Here is an 8826-nt window from a genome sequence, read left to right on the forward strand (position 1 = left end):
AAGGCTTATCTAATCTTTTTAAAATTCTTCCGTTCACAACCCAATTCAAAATCGATTTTGGATTAAACAAGCAGCTGCCACTTTGATCTTCTTTTATATTTTTATGCCAACGTTTTACCACGCAGGAATGTATTGTACTCATTATCACCAGAAATGTTTTAAATGGCTGCGTTTTTTTTTGTAACTTGGCCCAATAAAAAAAAAAAAAAACTCCCACACATTGATCTCTGCTTTTTTCAGTCAGATGATTTTGATTGAGACTAAACAATTTCAAATTACAGTGCACTGAAAAAAACTGAAAAACACAAGTTAATCCATTTTGTTTAAGTGCTTACAGTTCACTGCAGTAAGAGCCTGAAAATAGCACTCCTAACAGTAACAGCTGCATGTTGTATGAGTCATGTCAAGCTCCTTCTTCCTCGGGAGATTATTAAAACCAAATGCGTCCCAACACTTTGTTCCACTGGAGATAAGGCTAGTTGAATTAATGTGTCCTCCTTTGCAGCATCATAGAAGCACTTGACTGTCTGCACTATATGATCAAAGCATAAAGTTCCATCTATGTCATAGTGCTTGAGTAGCATGAGGTTATTTAGAGAAAAAATGAGTAAATCTAATTGATGTGCAAGGTTTGTTACACAACCTTGATTCTTTCGTTAATGTATGTTTTCCACCTGTGCAATATAAAGCAGGCTAGAGGTATACATGTATGTGGATTTTGAGGCGGGGAACACACGTCCACCATAATATTTAGGGTGCTTTCAGACCTAGAGTTGTCTCCTTTGGTCTGAATCAGGAACTAATTTTGTTACAAAGTTGCATAATTGCCTAGAGTTGGTTTGTGTTCTCACGGCAGCATTTACAAGCGGACCAGATCAAATGCCATGAGCAATTGGTCAGAATTTCCATGCGGGGAAAAATCCAGGAAGTAAACAAAACGTTGAAGAAGAGTACGCTTGTAAGATAACTGTGACACTTTCTAATGTCACAATGGAGGGACAACTACGCAGGTTGATTTTAGCGCTGCTCATCGTGGACTATATTGCTGTCATTGTTCATTTTAGTCAAACCATACAGTTTGAAAACGAGACGCGGCTCCAACTAGAAAACAATGTTTTGATGCATTGGATGTGTTGAATGTGCATATTAAGGCAGTACAGGAGGAGGTGCACATTAATAATCCTCCAGGACTGTAACATGCTCATGTTTAACCCAAACAATGTGTCATGTGACTGCAGTTGGTTCAGATCGAGGTCGGAACACGTTTTCACCACAAACCATCTCTTCATCTCTTCCGGTTGTTTCTGTGTACATCCAAGCGCGATTGCTGTGTTCACACCTGCACAAACGAACCATACTCAGGAGGCAAACCAGCTTGGGTTTGATTGAACTGAACCAAACAGGGCAGTGGGGGAAAGCAGCCTTAGAACATGTGTATTGAGAAGGTCTTCTATTTTGACAAAATTAAAGACATTTCTTCCTTTAACTGACGCAGAAATGACACAAACTGATGCATAGAAATCCCCAGTAATGCAGGAATTAAGTGTGGCTTAAAATTTCCTAAGGACCTCCAACTGCTTGTTTATGTGTGTTTGTACAGCATGTGGTAGTGTTTGTGCCAGTGTGAACAATCAAGAGTATGTGTGTGTTGGTGGGGGGTTCTTGTGGCTAATACACACGCATCATACCTCAGTCAACAACATCACACATCCCTCTGTGCTGAAGCGAGACATGCATGTCCACACATGCATCTAAGCACTCACGTACACGTCGCTTTGGTATGTCACCACAAAAGAACCAACACCTTCCCTCAAACAGACACGCATCGCTGCGCCACCCCCTTTCTTTCTGCTCAACAGCTTTTCCCCGTCAAAAACATTTTGTCAATGTCAGGTCACTTCGCACCACTTTGTCACTCCAATTATGGCTATAATGTGCTGAGCTGTGAATCCATTAACATGAGAGGAGGAGTACAGTATCGTCGGATGATTGCCCTCAACATAAAGACTGCTGTGGGTTCATTGAGCAATGGTATTTGGATACCATTGATTTCCTAAACATGGTTAGCAACCCCCCACTGTATTTTGCACGGATCTACCTGTGGCTTTGAAGGTAATAAAAACAGTATGCCAATGCGACCTGCTGATTCAGTTCAAGTGCATCAACCATCAATTATAAAGCCTGATTCATGGCTTGCAACACTGGGCGAAAGACCTTCCATCACCTTTTTTTCTGCCCATAGCAGTTATGTTGACAGGTATGAGATATGACCATACCTAAGGAGCAGAGTACCTACCATCCAAGGAGTCAAGGTCTTAAAAATTTGTGGTTCACCAACTTCTGATTATTTACTCTAAATTCCTTGCCTTTCTTCTTTCCTATATTCTTTAACCTCCTTGGTTCTCATCCTTCTCTGTTTCATGTTTTCGCCTCTTTATTCTCCTTATGATTTCTCCTGTCTGGAGCCTCTGGCTGTCCACTCTCTCATCTCATCTTCTCATGGAACAGAAAACCGCGGTTTCCCCCCTCATCAACACTTTCAAGCCTTGCAAAAGTACAGCTAATGAACAAGCTCGCCGTTGCTGTCGAGTTTCTGAAACCTCATCAGCGAATCACTGTCTGCCATGTCTCTCAGTCTCTAGCCCAAGGGGACCTCCCACAGGTTCCTGGCAGTGAAGGAGTGACGGTTGTTGTGAAACATGACTGTCGTATTGATTGCACGGAGCACTGCAACAGCTGTTAGGCTGAAAGAGAGCGCAGTGTGCTATGGCTAAGGATTTGATGTGGAGGAGTGAGCAAGTGTGAATGTCTCCCAAGGGTTATCCCTCTCAGGATCTTTGCATAATCCTTCCTGATGGGTACGGAAATCAATGTGGAGGGCGTGGCTGGGAAAGGGAGGCCAGGGGAGGTGGAGCTGGTGGGGAATGCTAAAGATTCAAGACTGCCAATAGTGCGCCTGAGAACTAACAGAGCTGGTTCCTTGAATATACAATTAGGATAAGAAACATGTGAGCATACGGTGTAATTAAGGAGGCACAATACTGAAATTTGCATCCTTTTGTTGAAGAGAATTGTGCCGACATTTATTTTTTTCCATAGCCCATACAATCCTTGGATGCATACTGTATGTATGGATGAAAAAAAGATTAAATACATTGTAAATTGCATTCAAATATTTGCTTTACTAATTAAAGAGGTTGAAAAGGTGCCATTTTATTTGTGTATCCTATTATGATTGAAATTATAGTCCTATTTTAAATGCTGGGTTTTTCTTTTCTTTTTTTTTTTTGTTGCCAACATAACCAGTGTAAACAGTCTTTTTTAAGCTTTAAGCATCAGTAGCTTTAATAATTTTTTGTCTGTGTACTAAATGACTTGCCAATCAACTTGTCAACCTGTCAAAGCAGTTTCAATCCCATGTTTTGAATTGACAGATTGTGCCTTTAAGGTTGCATTGTATCTGGAGCACGGAGTTGCTAACGGCAACAACTCAACAAAGCCAGTTGTTGATAGTGAGAAAGAATTTGGTTTAGTGACTTAGTGAGAGAGATAATGACTGACAGATAAGTAGTCAGCTAAGCAGCCAGCCACCATCTGCTTTATTAGTCCGTGAAATTGCATGACTGTTACATTTTGCATGGAGTTTGTCAACTTAACATTTCGCCAAAGGTATGTGCTGTCACCATCAACTGTAAAAAATAATAGAAGGCACTACCATGACATCACACACCTGTTTTGGAGCCAAAGGTGAGCATATTTGGGTGAGAGGCTGGTGCTGTGAAGGAGCGAGGGGGAGATCTGACTGGGAAGCCAAGGACACTATCGGCAGATGGCCTTTCACTCAAAGCAGCCTGCCCTTAATTAAGCATAACTTTAAGTCTAAATAAAATGTAAACAGATGACTTACATAAAAATTCAACACTGTACAGTTGTCTTAAAGGGGGGCATTAGTCATAGAGGCCAAAACTATTTTTTTGCAGCAGGCTGTAAACATGTTTATTTCTGCTCTAAAGTTGGGCTTTTTAATCTGAGGGTCTATGGGGGTTCAATTGCTTTTGGAGCCAGCCCCAAGTGGCCATTCAAGGAACTGCACCCTTGTCACTTTTGTGTTGGCTTCATTTTTTTTACCCTGGAAGTTGCCCCTTGGCTGTCATTCAGGAATTATGGATAAGTGAGTTTAAAGGTCCAGTGTGGGGGATTTAGTGACATCTAGTGGTGAGGTTGCAGAATTGAAACTTGAAACTCCTGTGTGCAAAGCATGTAGGAAAAATATGGTCATCAAGCCAAAAATGTGAAAATGTGAGTGGCCCTACCTAGAGCCAGTGTTTGGTTTGTCCATTCTGGGCTACTGTACAAACAACATGGTGGACTTTGTGGAAGAGGACTCACTCCATATGTAGATATAGGTGCTTAATCTAAGGTAACAAAACACAACTGTTCTCAGTTTCAGGTGATTATTAACTAATTAAAAGATAGTTTTGAATGCCCCTAAATACTGCACACTGAGCCTTTGATATCCCTTTATTTTGCTAGCATTTAACTGATGATGAAACATCTTCCAAATCTCACCCAACTAATCATTTGCCTGTATTGTAGTAGCACACCATCCCTGCATGCAATCCAACACATGAGGAGCCTGATACTTTGACCTGTAGCTGAGTGCAGGGTGAATTAATTAGGTCAGCAGAGCCCTAAGTGCGTTGGCCTCTCGGTGCACTGAGGTCGGAAAAATATCATGACACTAATGGCTCTAATTATCAACTATTCAATAACTACTCAAGCTCCTGTCCATCTGGCTCCCAACTAGGCCAGTCTACTGACAGATGTTCCAGTTAAGTCTTGAGCAGGAAAGAGAGATATTGCGGGAACTTGTTTTTCTTTTTAGACATCCTAGTTTCAACTGCCATACCATTTTAGTTCATCATTCATCAGACTAAATGACACTGTTGAGTATACCAACATACAATAAACAATAAGTTCTTAATTTATCATTTTATTTTGTTACTCATAGATATCTGTAATGTCATTTTTGGTTGTATTATTGTGTCTTTTCTTCGATTTATTTTTCATGTTTCCTGTGTCATGTCTTTATGTTGCTGCTGTAACGCAGTCCTTCACACTGGCATATTCTTTACCAAGTGAACTCCACAGTATCTCACAGCATGTCTTGGTTTTCACACAAGTGAAGTAAGCAGGAAGAAAATTGCACTTCAGGTTTCTTTCCGCATAACATCCATCACCTCTTGAGAGCGACCCCAACAGACAGCGCCATGGATTCCCTGAATTATGGCTAACATAGTTCAATAGTATTCTGATGAACTCAAGATTACATGGCAACAAGGCAGTGGGTTTGGTAGGTGGGTGGTCATTATTCAGGTCTCCCAGGGCCGCCTCCCCTACTGATTTCCTCTCCCCCTTTTTCCTGGTACACCACTGATCTGTGATTGCAATTGATTGGAGACTGCTCATCATTCCTCCAAGGGCGACATTGGGAATCATCGACATCAGGAGGGAATGGATTTAGGGAGATAAGCAGAATAGGATAAATGAATGCAGCAGGTGGAGAGAGGATGAATGTGTGGAAACCAAAGGGGTGTAATACAAGACAGGGCATAATGTGAGGCATTGTGGCTTAGCATGTTTTCCTTATGTATTTCTACTTAATTCAAGTGGGTGTGACCAATGATTGATGGGCTAGGCTTCAGCATGGATGGTACAGCCACTAGGAGAGGGTTTCCTTATTAACTGAAAGCAATTTACTGTATGAGAATGCATCCGTCTTCTTTGCAAAACGATTTTGAGCAGAACCTGATGTTATTAACTATTGATCAGCCACTGATTACAGAAACAGTGCGGCCTTATTGACATTGATTCTTCAGTGTAAGACCAACATGAGCTGACTGCACCCAGCTGACCACTAACATCCTTAGATACTGATATTTGGTTGAATTTAGACTGTAACATCAGGTGACCAAAATGTAATGTCAGGACTACGTCTATTTTTGATTACCCTTAATACACATAACGTTATTCATCCCTACAACAAGAAATACTTTTTTTGATGAACATTTTTGGTGATCATCTCCATTCAGTCCCTTCGTCTTATCACATTTAACCATAGCTGTTTTTGTTTTGACGGGCAGTGGCAGCTGGTATGTGATAGAATTTAAGTTTTAAGCCATGATTTCTATTCTAGCACCCAAAAACACAACAACACCAACATTTAAAGACTCCTACAGTATGTAGCCTACAGCCATGTGGTGGCGAGTCGTGTTTTGCCTCCAGCTAACAAACTGACGTCATTGTGAAGTTGGCCCTAAAAGGGTCTATAATGATATTCAGTTGTAAGGTATGAAGAACAAAAACCAAGTGTCTTCAAAATGTCATAATGTCAACGTCCACACAATGTAAAATCTAGATATTCAAAATATCATCAACCCAAATTTCACTCTGATGTAAGAGTCCAGCATCTTTCTAATGTCATATAGACACCTGGTGCCAGCTGGGTAGCAAGGCTCTTGACTTGAGAGTTTGCATGTTCTCCCCATGTCAGCATGGGTTTTCTCAGGGTACTCCAGCTTCCCCCCACAGTCCAAAGACATGCAGGTTAAATGGTGACTCTAAATTGTCCATAGGTGTGAATGTGAGTGTGAATGGTTGTCTGTCTCTATGTGTCAGCCCTGTCATAGTCTGGCGACCTGTCCAGGGTGTACCCTGCCTCTCACCCAATGTCAGCTGGGATAGGCTCCAGCCCCCCCCCCCCCCCCCCCCCAACCCCCCCCCCCCCGTGACCTTCAAGACGATAAGCGGTTACAGAAAATGAAATTAAAAAGCTATGGAAATATGTGTAATGGTATTTGATAGTAATATGGATTGCACTGTAACAACATTTAATCTCAAATATATTGAGTTGTAAGTGGTATTTAAAAAAACAATTTTGATGGTTTGGCAAACACTAAACAGTTAGTTCTAACTTTTAAAAGTGAATGACTGTGTAAACAAAAACAAAAGAATTGTGCCATCTGCCAGCTTCCTTATTCCAGCCAAACACTCCCATGCAGAACTCAACTCCTGATTCCTCTTTGATATCTCCTGCTATTATCCTCGAATCACCCAAGTGAACAAGAAACTGCTCCCCGCATTAACATCATGCATGCAGATCATGCTCGAGCATACACTTGTCACATCTTAGATCCATTCAATCTCCCAAATACAGTCCATCAAAGCCTGTTTTGCGCTCGGTCAGCACAATGCGCTCTCCGTGGTGCTGAAGCTCTCTGCACTCCGTCCACCATGCTCTGCCGTTTAGCACAGAGTCACGGGGTTGATGGACACCTTTAACTGTCTCTCACACACACTGCTGATTAATTGAACCGACGTAGTGGCAGATCATTTTAAAATGCTGCTCACAGTTGCTACGTGTTATCTCGTGCCTGGCAGTGGAGAATGTGTGGGCGAAGGAATCTGTGTGGTCCATCGGTCAGTAGTCGGACACTGTTGCTGCTGCTGGCAGGAAATCTCTCTCTCCCTCTCTATCTCTCTCACTGACTCACACGCACGCACGAGCACAGAAGAACTGAAGGCAGCTGACACTGAAGCCCTCATTGCAGGTAAAGTGTGGCGCCTGTCGTGCGACATAGTAGTCAACACTGCTGGAAAGCTGGGCCACTCACCCTAAAAAAACACAAGCTGGAACACACACACACACACACACACACACACGCATCGCCAGTTTTATCCCCTGCGTGATTCCTCCCTCGATACTAAATCCCTTCTCGCACATCTGTCCATGGCGCGTACTCTGCCCGTCCATCCTATCCCCGCAGAACCCAGCATAAATACCAGCCTGGCTTCATGTGACACTTTAAATCTATGGGCGCAGATTTTTAATCACTTCTGTTTGGCATTTAAAACCCGAACATGCAGAAAAAAGCGTGTTGTGCTACTATACAACAACTGTAGCCAAACGGGGGGAAACAGACTTAATACCCAACAATAAAATCTTTATCCGTTATTATTCAATATCACAAGTCCGCTCAAAATCGCACTTAATGCCAACCCCGAGCAGAAAAACATGCCCCCGTAACGATCAACCATATGGGCTTCTGTTGCACCAAGAGGACTCAACCCAACAGAGCGTTGGAGTCTGTAGTGCAGGTGCATGCTCGCTCTGCTGCCGTCGCTTGCATCCATCGCACATGATTTATCACACCAAAGATACATCACATCATTTTTTAAAATCATATTATTACAAGTCCTAAGATGGAAACGTACAATTTTTCGTACAGTACCTTCACTTATTTCCTTTCAAAATTATGCGTCCGTTGGCTGAAGCAAAGAGATTTTTTTTTTCATCCACTGCTAACGTCGCAGGCTCAGCAGCGCGGTGGGAGAGGATGACTGAGAGAGAGAGAGAGAGAGAGAGAGAGAGAGGAGGAGAGATAGAGATGAAGAGAGGGAGAGGTGGAGGATGCACAGACCTCTGCGTAGAGTAATATGGTTGAACTGCAGTGGGCATCTGCCTCTACAGCTGTGGAGTGAATACCTGCAGACACACTTTGTAGCAGCGTGTACTTTCATTAACCACTGTGGGGCAAAAAAATAGCAACTGGTATTGAAAGAATATTAAATAAATCCTGAAAATAATTATTAATGGATATATTCAGACAGGCATGTGGTATATGGGAGAGTGGCAGAGACACATATTTATCAATGAGAGATGGTAGTCAGACTCATGTATGGGCTACAGCATCACCCCAGATCAACATCTAACAGACATTAAAGGGGGAACACCACATAATTAGATAATTAAAATGTTATTTCAAT

At 42.1% G+C, this 8826-nt stretch overlaps 1 protein-coding gene across 1 annotated transcript in view; it reads right to left on the reverse strand.

Moving 5' to 3' along the window:
• Positions 1-8402, reverse strand: part of elfn2b (extracellular leucine-rich repeat and fibronectin type III domain containing 2b) — a 94118-nt gene extending 85716 nt beyond the window's left edge. Inside the window, exon 1 of the mRNA XM_033645039.2 lies at positions 8292-8402. The gene's annotated coding sequence lies outside the window, so the exon portion shown is untranslated. The remainder of the gene's footprint in view (positions 1-8291) is intronic.
• Between the last annotated feature and the right edge of the window lie 424 nt (positions 8403-8826).

Source organism: Epinephelus lanceolatus, chromosome 18 (genome assembly GCF_041903045.1).
Source record: "Epinephelus lanceolatus isolate andai-2023 chromosome 18, ASM4190304v1, whole genome shotgun sequence".
Classification (NCBI taxonomy): domain Eukaryota; kingdom Metazoa; phylum Chordata; class Actinopteri; order Perciformes; family Serranidae; genus Epinephelus; species Epinephelus lanceolatus.